The 19447-nt window shown below is 44.8% G+C and overlaps 1 protein-coding gene across 1 annotated transcript in view; it reads left to right on the top strand.

The window, feature by feature from the left end:
* Positions 1-13224: 13224 nt before the first annotated feature.
* Positions 13225-19447, top strand: part of LOC133244047 (uncharacterized) — a 30312-nt gene continuing 24089 nt past the window's right edge. Inside the window, exon 1 of the transcript XR_009735268.1 lies at positions 13225-19176. The gene's annotated coding sequence lies outside the window, so the exon portion shown is untranslated. The remainder of the gene's footprint in view (positions 19177-19447) is intronic.

Below are 19447 nucleotides of genomic sequence, written 5' to 3'. Positions count from 1 at the left end.
CTCAGTCGAATCTGACTCTGTGACCCCATGAATCACAGCACACCAGGCCTCCCTGTCCATCACCAACTCCTGCAGTTTACCCAAAGCATGTCCACTGAGTCAGTGATGCCATCTAACCATCTCACCCTCTGTGGTCCCCTTTTCCTCCAGCCTTCAATCTTTCCCAACATCAGGGTCTTTTCAAATGAGTCAGCTCTTCGCATCAGGTGGCCAAAATGTTGGAGTTTCAGCTTCAACATCAGTCCTTCCAACGAACACCCAGGACTGATTTCCTTTAGGATGGACTGGTTGGATCTTGTAGTCCAAGGGACACTCAAGAGTCTTCTCCAACACCACAGTTCAAAAGCATCAGTTTTTCTGTGCTGAGCATGAGACACAGGACACAGCCAGCAGTAACACCTTCTCACACAGATTTCCAGTCAGTGCCTGTCAACCTTCTACACCCTTGGTTTCTCTCCTTTGGGTCTGAGAGCTCAAGGCCTCATGAAAGTGAGGTGTTCTCCTTCTAAGAAAATGGAACCTAGCACACAGCCCCATGCCTCATTCTGCCAGCCAAGGCTGTCAGCTCCTCTTACTGAAGAGCCATGTGTCACACGTGTCCTATAGAAATCCTCAAATTAACAACAATGCCAACAAGAAGACCTAGGGTGGGGGAGGGCTGAGCTTAATGAAATTATCACCAGATGTGCCAGACTGCCAGCTGCTAAGGTATGTGGCATCAACTTCCCACTGGCCTGACATCTTGGAGGTCATATCCTCAAACTGGTGACAAGACACCTATGAGGGACACTGTGGCAACATGATCAGCAGGTAGTGAGACCTGGAGGGAAAAGTGGAAGTGGACAGAAGGTGGATCCTGCAGCAAGAGCAGGTTCTCCGAGTTGCTGTGCTTGGCATGTGCTATGCTTCGTTGCTCAGTCATGTCTGACTCTTTGCGACCTCATGAACTGTGGCCTTCCATGCTCCTCTATCCATGGGGATTTTCCAGGCAAGAATACTGGAGTAGGGGATCTTCCCAACCCAGGGATCGAACCCATGTCTCCTGCATTGCAAACAGATTCTTTTACCGTCCAAGCCTTCCCAGAAGAGAGATTGTAAATGGAACTGAGTAAAGGTCAGGTTATTTGACCAGAGATCAAGCCCTTGGCCTCTGAAAGCTCTTGAATTTTTATTTGCTTTGCTCTCACTACTGTTTCTTGACTTTCCAAGAACTTCAGAAGGTTAGGGGGTAGGGAGAGGAAAGCAGTGAATGATCAAGGAGAATTGTAGTCCTACAACTAAACTATGATCCTAAGATATTGTCTTATATCTTATATGAGACTTATATAAAAAGACTTCCACCTCCACGAACCCAACTCAGGAGATATTCAGAGTTTGAATGTTGCCAAAGAAATTTTCATTTCCTTCTTTCATATTGCATAATGCATCCTCTTTAATTTTAAGTCTCTAAAATCTAAATTAATGGGGACATCTGCTTCTAGCAAATGCAGTCAGTGTTGTCTTGCCACCACCAGTATGCAATCATAAAACCAAAAGAAGAAAAAGAGGAGTAAAAAGGACAACACGGTACAGCTTCCAGAAACCAGACCCTTTCCCAAATCACCCCCTTTCCACACCCATCTTGCTTCTTCCCATGTGTCACAATCTGCTGTCATAATTCAACTGCAAATACACATGTGTGCTCAGTCATTTCAGGCATGTCCAACTCAGTGCATCCCTATGGACTGTAGCCCACCAGGATTCTCTGTCCATGGGATTCTCCATGCAACAATACTGGAGTGGGTTGTCTTGCCCTCCTCCAGGCGATCTTCCTGACCTAGGGATCAAACTTTTATCCCTAGTCTTCTGTGCGTCCTAAATTGGCAGATGGGTTCTATACCACCAGAGTCACCTGGGAAGCACCCTGCTATAAACATACTTAACAGGAAATGCACTCCAGGCCTGTTTGGTCTCTCGTCAATCAAAAACCACCAAGATTTGGTCAGAACTGAAAAATTCAAACAATAAAATCTTTGTAAAGACAAACTACACTCAAGGAATCTGTATGCCCCCGACCAGTTCAGCCACAAATGACTCCAAAGGGGAGAGTCTAACTCTTTCTGGGGAGAGGGGTGCCCCACTCCCAGCCCGATGGTCGTTAGGTCCCCCAGCATGGCTTTTGCTCTAGGCCAAAGCTGTCCAGTGAAGTGTACTATGGACTACAAACTCAAGCTCCATATAATACCTTAAATTTTCTAGTAACCACATTTAAAAACATAAAGAAGCAGATGAAATTAATTTTCAAATTATATTTTAATCCAGTAAACAAAAAGTATTATCATTTCAACATGTGATCAATATATCACAAGTCATGGCTGGCGTGCAGGTAAGTCTGACCTTATTTTGATGACTAAATACATTCCTTTCTAAGACAAAGTGCCACTCCTAGGATGGGAAGCTAAAATGGGAACCCCTTTACCTTGGGAGTAAGCCTGTCAGGTAAAACACAAGACATCTGGTTAAATTTGGTTTTCAGTGAATAATTTTTAGTATAAGTACATCCCAAGTATTGCAGGAGATGGACTTCTACTAAACAAAAGAAAAAAAAAGTTTTCATTGTTTCCCTAAAATTCAAATTTAACTGGGATTCGTGTATTTCTGTTTGGTAAATCCAGCCACCTAAAAAGCATGATTAGAATGGATTCCTTCTTTAGCTAAAAGAGAGTACATCAGTGGTGGGTGAACACAGCTCTCTCCCATCAGGGCCAGAGTTAACGATCACGGGAGGATGACGTGTCATCAGGTGGCCAGTAGGGTTCAGAAGTGCAAAGGTGCGTCTTCCTTGGCCCAGCACAGACCACAAGGTACTGGCACCCCCACAAAAGACGAGGCGATAAAGGCAGAGGAGATGAAGGCAGAGGGAGAAAACATGGCCAGTTCAGGAAGCAGCAGAAGGTGATGGTGCCCAGGAGGTCACAGGCCAGCCTGCTGGGGAGCCTCACAGTTCAAGGTGTGAAGCGCTCTTCCCAGGGTTCAGTGGTGATCACACCTGCAGGAAGGTGCACAGCTAAGCAGTAGGGGGTCACTGAAGCCCAGTGGCTACTCTGCTCCACCCTTGTTTCTTTTCCATGAAGGTAACAAACTATCTGTACATCCTGTACTCCCATGAACCTTGTACAAGACCTTGATCTTAATGCAGCATCTGCACCTTTCCAACCTGCTGTAGGATTTCCTTTACCAATCAAATTGTTCTTTATTTTTACTTTATGTACTAAGAACTCTCACAATGGGTGACGAGAGAGAAGTATCGTGTCCAACTTATTAGATATTCCTTAGTATCTTCGAAGTGAGAGTGGTGAAACATGCCCCCCAAATTCCTAAATTTCCTCAGAATTGCAAAACAGTAGTACCTGGTTAAAGCTAAGGGGCACGGTGGGCCCAGAACCTTGGGGGAGATGTGTTTCAGGTTAATTTAGTATTGAGCATGTGTATGGCTAGGAGGAATGATTCAGAGCGTCTCATACAGTAGATCAGGGTGGACCTTAGGAAACCCCAGTTTTAACCACTTCCCAGGTGATGCTAACACGGCTGGTCCAGTGATGACACTTGGAGAACCACTGACTTACGCAAGGAGACAGCTTCCACAGAAACTGAAACGGCACTTTTTGAGACACTTACTCTATTTTATTCTGAGAGCTTCCTCACATGGAGAACCCAGATGCCAACTTGAAAATTAGCAGAGTAGCTCTTCCACAACTAAGGTTGTAAAGAAAAAACAATATGGAGATGCATTGGAAGGGAGAGATAGAGTCTAGTCAGGACCCATATGCCTGATGGGTGACCCAGAATTAGAAGGGGACATTACCAACTTGGTATCTTCCCTGGGAGGACATGCTGAGCACCTGAGCCCTGGTGACCTGAATGAGGAAGACAAGCCCCCATATCTTGATTTGAAACCAGCAGAGCTACGTCTGGGAGAGAGCTGGGGCCTGTGGTAAGCCAAGACCCCATGCTTAATAGGTTAGTGCCAAACTTACTGACGCTGAATGTTGTCAGTAATGACACTCAATGTAGCCACAGGTCACATGGGAAAGAGAATTATATGCTAATTTTAGGACACGTGCCAAAGGGGCAAGGATTTCTTGAAACTTTATCCAGGGATGAAATCACTTGACATTTCAAAAAATCCTCCCTGTACCCAGCTGTCCCAGTGCTAGAAGGAGACTTTTCTGACATTCCTCACTTACCTTGCTAGCACTGCTTGCCCTGCTATGTCTCTGTGTTCCCTGTGGAACAGACATATCCAGCCCAGCCATGCCCACAACGCTCCTCCAAAATGGCTTTGCCCTCAAGGGCCTGGATTCCCACACAATCGCCTCCTTTCCTACCATTCACGGTGGGTGGACTCAGCCGTGACTTGCATCCCCTCAAGTTGATTCCCACTTCAGGTCAGCTCCAGCCAGAAGTACACCTGCAACTGTTGAGGTGGGGCTTACATTCAGCTGCACTGGGGGCCAGCCAGACCCACCAGCATGCTCAAAGCAACGCATGCACATCTAACAGAACACCAAACTCAGCCTACACAGGAGACACCCTGGATTTCCTGTCTCTGGTGACCTGGGGGAACTGTTCCTTTGGGCCGCATAGGAGACACTCTACAAAAATCCACTTATTCAGACATAGTTCATCTACCTAATATTAATGCATAGAAACAAAAAGGCAAAATAAAGAGACAAAGAATCTATGCTAAATGAACAGCTAAGACATAAACTCAGAAAAAGAACTAAACCAGATGGAGATAAATAATCTACATCAAATGACTGCAAAGTAAGGGTCATAAAGATATTTACTGGGTCTTCCCTGCTGGTTCATTTGTTAAGATTTTTCGGACAATGTAGGCAACAAGGGTTCAACCTGTGGTCTGGGAACTAAGATCCCAGGCTGCGGGGCAAGTAAAGCTGCATGTCACAGCTGTTGAACTCATGTACCCTAGAGCCTGTGCTCCACAAGAGAAGACAGAATGATGGGAAGCCCACGCACCATAACTGAGTGCAGCCCCCACTCAATGCAACTAGAGAAAGCCAATGACACAGCAAGCCCCAGTGGACCCATTAAATAAACGAATAAAAGATATTTTCTTGTATCAGGGGAAGCATGAAAGAACAGAGTGAGAACTCCACAAACAGGCAATAAGTATAAAAAAGAACTGATTATAATGGAGGAATACAATAACTGACATGAAAAATACAGGAGATGAGTCAAGAGATTGGATGATTCAGAGGACAGATCAGTAAGCTGACACACAGAGCAGTGCCGGTGCACTGGGCTGACCCAGAGGGAGGGGGCGGGGCCTCAGGACGGGGAGCACATGTGCACCCGTGGCGGATTCATGTCAGTGTAGGGCAGAACCACTACCGTACTGTAAAGTAATTAGCCTCCAATTAAAATAAATACATTTATATTTTAAAAAAAGACAAAGAAATACAGAGTAGTGGAAATCACCCGATCTGAGCACCAAAAAGAAGAAAATAAGCCAAAAAATTGAGGATAGTTTAAGGCATTTGGTGGATAATATCAAACATACTAACATTCACATTATAGGAATTCAAGGAGAAGAGAGAAAGATAAACTCTCCCTTGAAGAAACAATGACTGAAAATTTCCCTATATTGTTGAAGGAACCACACCCAGGTCCAAGAAACACAGAGAGTCCAACACAGAGTAAACCAAAGGAGAAACATGCCAAGACATATACTAATCAAACTAAGAAAAACTTAGCAAAAAGAGAAAATATTAAAAGCAGAAAGGGAAAAGCAACAAAGAACAAGGGAATCCCCATAAGTTTAACAGCTGATCTTTCTGAAGAAACGCTGCAGGCCAGAAGGGTGTGGCATGATACACTTAAAGTTATGAAAGGGAAAAACTTACCAGCAAGACTACTCCAACCAGCTATGACCTCACTCAGATTCAAAGAACTCAGTACCTTTACAAATAAGCAAAAGTTAAAAAATTCAGCACCACCAAAGTAGCTTTACAACAAATATTAAAGGATGCTCTCTAGGCAGGAAATAGAAGGGAGTGAATAGACATGGAAAAAAACAGAATAATAAAGTAAATAATAGTACCATGCATAGCAATAATTACCTTACCTATAAATGGATAAAATGGTCCAACTGAAACACAGACTGGCTGAATGGAAACAAAAACAAGCCCCATATAAATGTTGTCGATAATACATGCACCTCAGACCTAGGGACACACAGACTAAAACTGAGGGCCTGGAAAAAAGGTATTCCATGCAAATGGAAATCAAAAGAAAGCTGGAGTAGCAATTCTCATCTCAGGTAAAATAGACTTTTAAATAAAGACTATTACAAGAGACAAGGAAGGACACTACATAATGATAAAGAGATCGATCCAGGAAGAGGATATTGCAATAATAATACACACGCATCCAACACAGGAGCACCTAAATATGTAAGACAAATACAAATAACCATAAAACAGGGAATCGACAGTAAGAAAATAATACTAGGGGACTTTAACACCCCACTTATACCAATGGACAGATCATCCACAAAGAAAATTAATATAGAAACACAAGCCTTAAATCACACATTAGACTAGATGGACTTTATTGATATCTTTAGCATATTCCATCACCAAACAGCAGAATACATTTTTTTTTTTCTCAAGTGCACATGAAACACTCTCTGGAATGGATCACATCTTGGGTCACAAATCAAGCCTTGCAAAATTTAAGAAACTGAAATCACAGCAAGCATCTTTTCTGATCACACTGATACATGATTAGGGATCATTTATAGGAAAATTTGTAAAAAACACAAACACATGGAGAAATCAAACAGGTCACTGAAGAAATCAAAAAGGAAATTTAAAAATACCTAAAAACAAATGGCAATGAATAAATGACAACCCAAAACCTATGTGATGCAATAAATCAATGCTAAGAGGGAAGTTTATAGCAATGCAAGAAGCCTACCTCAAGAAATGAAAAGAACATCAAATAAACAACCTAATCTAACACTTAAAGAACCTAGAAAAAGAGGAAAATGGCCACAAAACCTCCAAAGTGAGCAGAAGGAAAGAAATCATAAAGATCAGAGCAGAAATAAATGGAAATGAAGGAAACACGAGCAAAGATCAATAAAACAATAAGATACGTCTTGGAGAACATAAACAAAATTGACAAATCATTAGCCGGACTCATCAAGAAAAACAAGGAGAAGACTCAAAGCAACTTGAAATGACAAAGGAGACGTTACAACAGACCACAAAGGAAGACAAAGGGTCATAAGAGACAATTAGAAATAACTGCATGACAATAAAATGGATATCCTGGAACAAAAGGACAAATTCTTAGAAAAGTACAATCTTCTAAAGACTGAACCAGGAACAAATAGAAAATATGAATAAATCAAACAAAATAATTGAAATATTATTTAAATTAAAATAAATTAAATATTAATTTAAATAAATTAATTTAATAGTTAATAGTTAATTTAATCAATATAATAAATTACTTTATAATATTAATATAATGAATAATTTAATATTTAATAATTAAATTAACTCAATAATTTAATTTAATAATTTCCATTATTAAATTAAAAAATATTCAATTATTCAAGGACAAAGGAATCGTCCCATTGGGACAATTTGGTATCCATGTGGGAAGGTAAGTTGGATCCCTACCTCACAAAACACCACCAAACCAATTAGACACATACTAAAAACCAACAATTGAAGGAAAAACTTTACAAAATTTTGAACAATTTTTGATGAGGGAATATCTTTTCTTTAAATTGAGGTATTGTTGATTTACAATAATTTGTTTGTTTAAGGTGTACAGCAAAGTGATTCAGCCTCTCAGGTGCTTCCTTGGACAAAATTCATTCCCTTTGGGAGGCCCCTGGGCCATGCCCTCAGAACAGCTGCTGCTGCTAAGTCGCTTCAGTCATGTCGGACTCTGTGCGACCCCATAGACCCACCAGGCTCCCCTGTCCCTGGGATTCTCCAGGCAAGAACACTGGAGTGGGTTGCCATTTCCTTCTCCAATGCATGAAAGAGAAAAGTGAAAGGGAAGTCGCTCAGTCCTGTCCGACTCTCTGCGACCCCATGGACTGCAGCCTACAAGGCTCCTCTGCCCATGGGACTTTTCAGGCAAGAGTACTGGAGTGGGTTGCCATTGCCTTCTCTGTCAGAACAGCTAAGAATCCTGAATAGGCAAAGCAGCATATGGTGGTGCTTGTGGGGGGTTTTAGACTGAATAAATTATTCTAACAATATAAGAAACTGGAGAAGACAATGGCACCCCACTCCAGTGTTCTTGCCTGGAGAATCCCAGGGACGGGGAGCCTGGTGGGCTGCCGTCTATGGGGTCGCACAGAGTCGGACACGACTGAAGTGACTTAGCAGTAGCAGTGGTAGCAATACAAGAAACAAGTCCAGAGGTTAAGAGAGGATCTCCAAACCTACCTTCAAACAGGAGGTCTTGCTCCCTTGAATGTGGGTGTGTGAAACAGCGCTTGGGAAGGGAAGAGGTGTGTCATGAATATTTTGTCTGCAGAGGACAAAGCGGTGTGTAGAGAGAATGTGCAGGCACGTCCCAGGACACTGAGCACACGGACACATGGACTGGACTCTCAGCCCTGCTCTGGGGGCATCACACTATCTCTACCCCTGACACAGGGTGAGCGGCTCGCACGTATCCTGGAGAGTATGGTCACATGACCTGGACCTGGCCAATCGGTGTGTTCCATCCTCCCTGGCCACCGTGAGTGGCTCAGGACTGGGGCGGTGACCAATCAGGGCCCAGGGCTGGGCCTCACACTGGAATCAAGGGAAGAGGAGGGCTGGTTCTGCCGGAAGGGGTGAGGCCAGGTGAGGTCAGGCTACAGCCGTGGGAGGGGAGTGAGATCAGCCTGGGGCAGTTGGTGGCCTTCCTGCGCCCGTCAGGGCAGAGCCGCTGGCTTGAGAAGGAGGGCACTGCTGAGCCCAGGGGTTGAGAGCGCCGGTTCCTGCTGTGGTCCCGGAGCTCTCCTGAGACCAGAGGGAGGCCGTCTGCCCGTGAGTCCTCTCCTGCTTGTCTGTCAGCTTGTTTGAACCACACTGGATTTTCTGTCCAGCTGGCTACGTGGAGACCCTGGAAATGCTCCTCTGTGAGTTTTGGCTGGCTTCAGGGAAGAAATGCCAGATGACACTGGGAGACTCCAGTTTAATCTGGATTCAGGTCATATCTCTTGAAAGTGAAGTGAAAGTCCCTCAGTCGTGTCTAACTCTTGGCAACCCCATGGGCTATACAGTCCATGGAATTCTGCAGGCCAGAATACTGGAGTGGGTAGCCTTTCCCTTCTCCAGGGGATCTTCCCAGTCCAGGGATTGAACCCAGGTTTCCTGCATTGCGGGAAGATTCTTTACCAGCTGAGCCCCAAGAGAAGTCCAAGAATACTGAAGTGGGTAGCCTGTCCCTTCTGTAGCGGCCCAGTGTTCCCAACCCAGGAATCAAACCAGGGTCTCCTCATGGCAGGAGGATTCGTTACCAGCTGAGCTATCAGGGAAGCCCAGTATCTCTTAAGGCCAGCTATTCATTGATATCTCTTAAGGCCAGCTATTCATTCAGATCTCTTAAGGCCAGATATTAATTGTAGGATTACCCTAATTAGTCTTCATGGGATTAAGCTGGCAACCTGCTAAGGTAGCAATTGATGTCCTTTATCTAGAGGACAAAACGGGGGCTCACAGAAGTGGGTAACACAGCTACAGCAAGGAAGTGTGTACCTAGACAAAACCCCCAGATCTTCTGTTAGAACTCAGGGAAACCATGTGGTGTGGCTTGTCCATGTGACGGGGGCTAAGGCACCCAGCCCGCACTGGATACTGTGGGGACCTGACTTGGTAACTGCCTTCTGGCAGCTCTGAGACTCACAAAAGCAATTTGCACTGAAGAGAGGAGGGACACCTCTCTTCATCCTCCCCACCACACCCTCCAGGTACTCCCACACCCTGCCCCCTTTCTCTTTCTTTGTAAGGGAATAAGTGTCACGCTCATGTGACTACATTGGCTGTCCACTGTTCACCAGCTACCACCTGGAGCTGCTACCGGAGAGGCCAAGAGCCTTTGCCCCCGAGTACCTCTCTTTCCTTTGCACCGTGGGGGCCCTCCTCCACACCTGCACACCAGAGGCCATTTCTGAGACATGCAGGGACCCTCCTTCAGTTTGCAACAGGTTGCATCCATTGCTGTCCTTTCAATGCTTCCCTTGACACTCAGCTCCTGAGCTCCTTTGTCTGCATTGCGGCCCATCTGGCTGCCACGGGAGGGACAGAGCTGACCATGAATCCAAAGCTCAGATCTGACAGGCAGGAATCTGTGTGTAAAGGGCCTGATTAATCATGCTGTAGAGGCTGTAGTGGGCTCTAGGGATCCGTAACCAGGGCTTGGGCCAAAGTGACTCCACAGCTGTTTTAATGCCTGGGGAGGGTTCTGGCTACAGTGGGGGTGGGGTGAGTCTCCTGAGGTTCTGAAGGCCCACTGTGCAGGTTCATGGCACACAGAGAAGAGAAGGCGGAGTCCTTTCCTGGAGCTGGTGGGCTGCGGGCACAGCCGTGGATGACCAGGAGTCTGCATCTCACTAGGGGCCGAGGCTGGCACTGAGGGAATCCTCAGTCAGGATTTTTTTCCTTAAAAGCCATCCTAAGTGACTTCAGCTCCATTGCTTTTTGCCAAAAACCTACAATGATCCCAAGAGCTTTGTACACACCAAGGGTGGTGACTGGACATGGAGCCCAGCACAGACGGAAGTCAGTCCTGCCCTGAGTCCCACGGGCCAGCCACACCTTCCCCCTTCCATGGCCTGGCTTTCTTCTGCCAGGACCCCCAGAATGGTGGAAAGGCAAGTGTGGTCTCAAGCTGAGGGGCCCAGCCTGGGCTCCAAGCCCCTGAGCATCCCCTTGGGACATCTGGTGGACCTAGTTCCCCCTGCCGTGGGGCAACTCTCTCTCGGGGAATGTCATGTTTCTTTGCTTTCTGTTGTGATGGGGCACTCCAGTTATCTCAGGGCGATTGGGAAGTCTGCTAGTGTTACATGCTCCCGCCTTAGATGGGAAAACATTATTGCTGCATTGACGCTGCTCACTCGATACTGGGTATCTGTTAAACACAAATGGCAAGGGGAACAGAGCAAAACAGAAAAAAAAATGGAGAGTTGCTGGGTTGCTTCAGGTCTCACCTGTGATTAAGAGTGTGTACAGCCTGCATGTGAACCCGGGTTCCCACACCTGCCAGCTACCAGGTGCCAGGCGCCGATTTTAGACCCCCAGCTTCACTAAGGAGTCATTGACAGATACAGTTTGTGTGTATTTCAAGTCTACATTGTGATGACTTGATGCCCATAGACGTCGTGGAATGATTGCCCCACATACGCATCGCCTCACACGATTAACTCTGTGTGTGTGTGTGTGTGTGCCTTTTATGTTGTTCTTGTAATCCATGAACACAATACAGATAGCTCTCCATTTTTTTAGATCTTATTTATCTTAGAAGTTTATAGTTTGCTGTATGTTTTGCACATGTTTAATTAGATAACTTGATATTTTTAGTGCCATTATAAATTCCTAATAGAGATAGAATTGACTTGTCTATATTCCCTTGGTAAATCCACTTACTTCAAATCCTTCTAATTGTATTTTTTTTTATACACAATTATGTCTGCAAATAAGTTCTTTTTTTTCCCCTTTGCAACTGTGATAACCCTTTCCTTTTTCTTGACTTATTGTACGGACTACGATCTCCAGTACAGTGGTGAACAGAAGTAGTGAGAATAAGTATCCTTGTCTCTGTCCAATTATCAGAGGAAAAGCTTTCACTATTTCACCATCACACAGGATATTAGCTTTTTTGTAGATATTTTTATCAAAATATGTAAATTCTTCTCTGTTAGTTTACTAAGCAGTTTTTTCTCAGTCATGAACTAAAATTATTACATTAAAAATTCTTAAGTTTATCTTCTGCAGATTTTGAAACAGGTGATTTTTCTTTTATGTGGTGATTTAACTTTTAAAAATTTTGTGATTCTAAAACAACCCCAACCTGATCTCAATGTATTCTCCTTCAGTTGGACTTTACTTGTTAGTGTTTTATTTAGGATTATTTCATCTATACTCAGAGTCTGTAATTTTACTTTCTTGTACTTCTTCCTTGTTGGTTTTAGTATCAAGGTTATGCTAGTCTTATAAAACAAGTTTGCAGAGTGTTCCTTGTTTACCCCAAGAATTCCTGTGAGACTACTGTTTTCTTCCCTAGATTTTTGGAAAAACTGATTGGCAAAACCAGTTGGTTTCATTGTGGGGAGGCTTTTAATTTCAGATGTAATTTTTTTCATGCAAATAAAATTTTCTCATATTGTATGTCTTCGTGGGTCTATTTCAGTAAAACATTTCCCCCCTGCTAGGAATTTATTGAGATGAGCAGACTCTCCAGTTAGTAAGTGAACTGTGGTTCATAATATCTTTCTTATCTGCAAGATGTGTTGTCTCCCCTTTTAAAAACCCTTGATGCTGGTGATTTGTGCTTTGTCTCTTTTTCTTAATAAGTCTTTCTAGGGGTTTATCAGTTTTATCATTCCTTTCAAAGTGCCAACTTTTGGCTTTCTTTTTAAAGAAACTTCATATTTGCTTTCTGTTTCCTTGTTTTCTGCTCTTTTTTTTTTTTTCCGTCTGCCTTGTGTTTCATTCGCTATGGTGTTTTTTCTGGTTTCTTGGGAGAGAGGCTTAATTGATTTTTAGCCTTCCTTCTTTTCTAGTATACGTGTTTAAGGCTTTAAGTTACCCTCTAAACATAGTTCGCTGCATCCCACAAGTTTGAATAAGCCAGATTTTCATTATCTTTTATGGAAAAGTATTTTCTAATTTTCATTGTGTTTTTTAAAATTATTAATCAGGAAATTCTTCAAGCAGTATGTCATTTAACTTCCGAATGTTTGGGGAGGTTTTTCTAGTGACCCTTGTTTGATTTCTAGCTTAATTCCATGAAGAGCCCTGTCTTCATCTTTTTGAGCTACTGTTGTAAATCCCGTAGACTAGCTGATAAACAACACAAAGTTGTTTCTTGTAGGCCTGGAGGCTGGGGAGTCCCAAGATCACCAGCAGGTGCCTCGTCTGGTGAGGCCTGTTTCCTGGTTCCTAGACTGCCTGCTGCTTCTCCCTGTCCTCACAGCACAGGAGCCCATTCCCTCCTGGCCTGACCCCTCCCAGAGTGCCTGCCTCCTTGGATCATCACTACCTGCCGGATGAAGTTTGAGGGCCCATAAACCATCAGCCCATTGCAATCGCTAAGTATACCCTGCATTATAGTCCTTTGAAATAATTTGTGCTTTCCTAATGGCCCAATATATATTCTTTTTGTTATATGTTCTTTGGGCTCTTGAAAATAATATGTATCAGTGGGATGCAATGTTCCATGTGTATCAGTCAGATCAGGCTTGTCACTCATGTAATTCAGATTCCAGTAGCCACATTGAGTAAAAGCAGAAGTAGGTGAAATTACCTGTAATATATTTTATTTTAGCACACATAAAATATCATTTCAGTGTGTAATCAACATGATAAAACCTAATGAAATAGTTCACATTCTTTTTTTCATGCTCAGTCTTTAAAATCCAGTATGTGTTTTAGGCTTGCAGCGCATCTCATTGTAGAGCCAGCCATATTTCAGGTACTTCATGGCTGCAGGTGACTACATACCAGGGGGCCCAGTTCCACGAGAGATGTGTCTTTAATGTCTCCCACTGGGATTATGAACTCGGCTGTTACTCCTTTTCTATTTCTGTCAGTTTTTATGTATTGATATTTTGAGGTTATGTTATTAGGTACATTCAAATTTAGAATCCTCATCTTCTTGCTAGACTGAACTTGTGTCAGTATGAGATGCTCCTTTTTATCACTAGAAATGCTTCTTTCTTTAGAGACTATTTGACAGTGATGTTGCCACATCAGTTTTCTGTCCTTGTTGGCCTGGGTATCTTTTAGTTTCACCTGTCTAAAAGATATTCCATCTTAACATGTAGCTCTGTGAATAGTGTACAGTTTTCATTGGAATCAGTGTGACACTTTATCTTTTAATGAGAGTGTTTGCTCTGTTTATAATGTTGATATTCAGTGTGTAGACACCATGTTGCTGTGTGTTTTCTGTTTGTCCCACCTAGTCTGTGTTCTTTGCTCTTGCCTTCTTTTAGAAGTTTGAAGTGTTTCTCTAGTTCTGTGCTCCTCTGTCAGGTTGTTAGGTGCACATTTGCAGACACAGCGTGTGTTTTACACTCAAGACTAACTTAGTACTTTACTGCCTCCCTGACTCGACTGTTTCCTCCTTGTCACTGTTACACTTTGAACTGTTAGATATATATTTGGCGTTAACATCATTGTTTTGTAGAGTTAATATTTACCCTCACAGTTACCTCGTTGTTGGTCTCTACTTGTTTTTTATATTTCCATCATAGACTACTTTTCTTTTTCCCAAAGCACTGCCTGAATATTTTTTTAGTTCATGTGTGTGGGTGATGAATTGTCTCATTTCCATTTGCCCTCAAAGTCTCTATTTTGCTTTCACATTCGAAGAGTATTTTTGTTGAGTATAGAATTCCAGGTTGGTGGTTATTTGTTTTTCAGCATTTTACAGATGCCAGTCCATTATCTTCTGACTTCCTTGTTCTTGGAAAGTCAGCTCTCAGTGTTGCTGTGCCACTAAAAGCCACACCTTTTTCCTCTGAGCGCTTGAACATGCTGTTCTTGCCTTAGGCACCTGCAGAGCTGCTGAAACCAATGTGTGGTTTCATTTTTGAGTCAGTGGTCTGATTCTTGAACCACCTCTTGCCACTGTCCCTGTCAGCCAGTTCAGTCGCTCAGTATCTGCCCCGTTGCAACCCCATGGACTGCAGCACACCAGGCTTCTCTGTCCATCACCAACTCCCCGAGCTTGCTCAGGCTCATGACCATCGAGTCATTGATGCCATCCAACCATCTCATCCTCTGTCGTCCCCTTCTCCTCCTGCCTTCAGTCTTCCCCAGCATCAGGTTCTTTTCCAGTGAGTCAGTCCTTCGCATCAGGTGGCCAAAATATTGGAGCTTCGGCATCAGTCTTTGCAGTGAATGTTCAGGTCTGATTTGCTTTAGGAGTGACTTGTTGGATCTCCTGGCAGTCCACAGGTCTCTCAAGAGTCTTCTCCAACTCCCCAGTTCAGAAGCATCGATTCTTTGGCGTTCAGCCTTCTTCATGGGGCAACTCTCACATCCATACATGACTACTGGAAAAACCATAGCTTTGACTAAATGACCTTTGTCGGCAAAATAATGTCTCTGCTTTTTAATATGCTGTCTAGGTTTGGCATAGCTTTCCTTCCAAGGAGCAAGCATCTTCTAATTTCACTGTCTACAGTAATTTTGGAGGCCAAAAAATAAAGTCTGTCACTGTTTCCATTATTGCCCCATTTATTTGCCACGTAGTGCTGGGGCCGGATGCCATGATCTTCATTTTTTTGAATGTTGAGTTTTGCCAGCTTTTTTACTCTCCTCTTTCACTTTCATCAAGAGGCTCTTTTGTTTCAACCCCTGGAGGCATTTCTTATTCCCCTTTCTCTTTTCTCCACCATGAGGGTCCCCATTTATACTTTTTAACAACGTAGTTTAACATGGGGCTCCTTCAATATATTCTATCCTTTTTTTCTCTCTTATATATATTTTTACCTGACCCATCCTTCAGTTCACTGATCATCTCTTCAGCTATGTCCAGTTTGATGTTAAGGCCAGAGACTGAGTTCTTAAATTCAGTCACTGTTATTGTAAAGTTCGAGAGTCGGTTTTGATTCTCAGAAAGTTTTCCTTTCGTCAAGTATATTTTTCAACAGGTGACATTTGCATCTAATACCTCTAGCATACCTCTGATATGCTGATATACATCTGATACCTCTGGATCTGGTTCAGTTCTTTTTCTCTTGGTCCTGTTTGTTGTTACACCCTCTTTTGCTTTTTTGATTGCATGTTGGACATTATGTTTGGAAAACCCTAGAGGTTCTGAGTGATGCTGTCTTCTCCAGAGTCTCCTCTGACACAGACCTCCAGTGGGGACAGAGCTGTCTGTTCACTCAGGGCCTGAGGGACTTGAGGCTGGGGGTTCCTTGTAAGCTCAGTTTCAGCAGCCTTCACCCACCTTTCCCCCTGAGCCCAGGGAGGAGCTTTCCAGCGTCTCCATCTGGAAGCCTGGGCTGCCTCCCAGGGCCGCCCTCTTCTCAGCAGGTCCTGAAGCCCACCATCTGTCTCCTGAGCACCACGAGGTGACAGATAGTGCTCAACCAGTTCGGGCAGAGTGTTGGGTACATTTTCTGATATCCGAACTGATTCTCTAGGCCTGCACACAAATTTTTGTCTTCCCAGCCCAAGGAACCATCCAGAGCTGTGTTATCCAGTCCCCTCTGCTTGACTTTTTCCCTGCCTTTTCTTCGCAGAGTCGGCTTTGTTCAGATGGCCCAAGGGAAGGAGCGGGCCTCTCAGTCTTCAGCTCCCTCACTGGGCTTCCCTTTTGTTTGAAATCTTGGATTGTGGCTGCCTAAGGACCTCTTTTTAAACTGTATTTAGCTTTTCTAGTTCTCGGTAGGCTGACCTACAAGCTGCTTGCATCTGTCACTGGAAGTGGGGACACCCTGGGTGTAGTCTGTCATCTGAAGCCACATGCAACAGTCACAGTACTTGTATTGATCAACTTTGATACTGGGGAAAACAAGAACCAGGTGTCCTTGCTTAGTACCCACGGTTGTGTTTCTGGTCAGAATCCCCAGCTTGCCCAGGCTGTTTCAGTGCCACGTGAACTTGGGAAGGAGGTGGAGCATGCAGCCGACGTGGCCTGGAGACAGAGGAGCCGGTCTCCCCTCTTCCCTTGCCCCTGCCGGCCCAGGGCAGGCCTTGCGACGACGGGCTGCTGGTGGTGGAGGCCAAGGCTGAGGAGGGAGGGGTTACGTGACCTGTATTCTGTGACATGGTCACATGTGGGTTTTCTTTTTCAGTTTGAAAAAATGACTGCTTTTAGTTTTCCCTCCAGTTTTACTTTAAGGTGGAAAATGAAGATTTTATTCTTAAAGTTGAGCACAGTGATTTTACAGTCTTTTTGAAAGCAACAGTTGAGGTTTTAAAAACACATCTCAGAGAACTCCAGTAGATAAAGCCAAAAAAAGAGAACGTGTTCAGGGTGAACTGTGGGCAGGACCCCAAACTGTACTCTGTCTCTCCCAGAGTGTGTAATTGCTGAGATGGGTGGATATAGGACCCCAAGCACCCTGGGGACTGAGGCCCTCAAGTGACAGCAGAGGTCCAGGCTGAGCCAGGAGCAAGTGGCCTGTGCCCTGGCAAGTGGAGAGCCGCAAGGGTGGGAGTGGGGCCAGGAGAGGGGTGGGAGACTCGGGGGCGGAGGGTGGGGCAGCACCTGGTGGCGTCTGGGAGGCACTGGCTGTCACGGCTCGAGGCAGGGACACCCCTGAACCTCCACCTTGCAGCCCCCACGGAGCAGAGTCATCTGACAGCCCAGGGTTGAAGTTAAAAGGGCGAGTTCACAGCAGGTTGAATGAACCCCTGTACCCACTGTGGGTTCATTTTAAGTGCCTGGAGCGAGGTTGGTCAAGCCCTTGCTGAGCTTGAGTGAGGGAGTCCGTCAGGGAGGACTGAGCTCAGGGTGAGAGTGAGGGGCAGCTAGCGTGGTGAGTCCTCCTCAGCCGGGTGGATTCTGGGGACGCCCTTGAGTTCATGGGTGCCCTTTCAGTAGCCTCACTGGAGGCTTGTTTGGGGCTTAAAGGGGTGCAGAAGCCCACTTAGAAGACGTGCTCATTCCCAGGGGTGGTGGTTTCTGAAGGAGTTTATACTGGTTGGTTCGACTGTGACCCAGTACCTTGCAGGGTCATGTTTGACAGGGGGCCTGAGCCATGGGCACGGCCTTCCTTCTCCCGCACCCCACACTCACCTGTCATCTTTTTGGCAGCCCGTCCCCCTCTCTGTACCCTTGACGGTGGGCCTGAGCCCAGCCCCCCTGTTACGACAGAGCCCCTTGTGACTGAGTGGGTTCCGGTTCTGGGCTCCTGGGAGACGTGCTGGAGGCAGAGCCTTCGTGCCATTTATCCTTGAGACAGTGGTGCTATTGGTCATAGTGTGAGAGCAGTGGTCATAGTGTGGGAGTGGTGTGTGTGAGAGCAGTGGTCATAGTGTGAATAGCAGTGGTTGTAGTGTGAGATTGGTGGTTATAGCTCAGGAGCGGAGGTATCCTACCGTGAAACAGCAGTTGCCCCCGAGTGGGGGGCTGCCCCCATCCGCGAGGATGGGTTGCAGAAGGGCCCGCCTGTGGGCGCTTTTTCAGTGCTGCAACCCCAAGGCAAAGGCCAAGACAAAGAAGAACTTGGCCTCGGCCCAAGTCCTGTAAGGAGAGTGGCCTGAGGTGATGTCAGGATGCATTTAACAGGAGGCTTCCTGTGTGCTGTTTTGGATCTGTCAGGAATTCTCTGCTCCTTTGAGGCAAGCCTCTCCTGCTGGCTGAAGAATCCAGGCATTTCCTTCATTAATTTTTCTATACAGTGATAAATACCCTCTTCCTTCTTGTGAACCATATGGTAAAAGTGACTGTTTACAACTCTCTCTCTCTTTAATATGGATCGCCTATGTTTTGTAAGTCTGGAATTTTAATCTTTATCTTTGCTGAGAATAACTACCTTGTAAGACAGTATATATTTCCACACCATGTTGATTAAAACACCTTTGTTCCATCAGAGCTCTGGTCCCCGTGTCTTTCTCTCTCTCTCTCTCTATCTCTTTTTCAGGCTGATCCCTTGGAGCTCTGCAGAGGCTCTCTGAATTCACTTTCCTGCCTGGGCTTCTAAGACCCTCTCGAGAAGGCACTTTGCATGTTCACTCCATTGAGAGGGCACCTGAGGCCTCTGTGAACAGAGCAAGCCCTGTGTCGGGGGCTTTATCGGCTTTCTGCATAAGCCAAGGAATATCAGCCTCTTTCTGTCCCTTACCTTCTTATCGTCAACTCCGGACCACCAAGTTCCGGTCCATTAAAGGACCTCAACAAGTGGCACCCAGAACAGGGACTTGGTGCACATAGGCAGATTCTTGGACGGAGTGACCCCAGGGCCTATTGAGGCCGGTAAGTACTAAGACATGGGTAAAAAGGCTGGAAAGCCCCATCACTTTTCTACTTTAATTCATCACTTATTTAAAGTTCAGGGATCTAACGAAATGCATGCTGATTTTTTAGCTAGATTAGAAACTGCTATTTCCCGTAGTGTATTTGGAGAAGCCAAAAGGCAACTAGAGAAATTATTTGCTTTACAACTCTCTCTCTCTTTAATATGGATTGCCTATGTTTTGTAAGTCTGGAATTTTAATCTTTATCTTTGCTGAGAATAACTACCTTG

The sequence above is a fragment of the Bos javanicus genome, unplaced genomic scaffold, assembly GCF_032452875.1.
Source record: "Bos javanicus breed banteng unplaced genomic scaffold, ARS-OSU_banteng_1.0 tig00002102_1, whole genome shotgun sequence".
NCBI classification, from domain to species: domain Eukaryota; kingdom Metazoa; phylum Chordata; class Mammalia; order Artiodactyla; family Bovidae; genus Bos; species Bos javanicus.
This window is presented reverse-complemented; position numbering and strand designations above follow the sequence as displayed.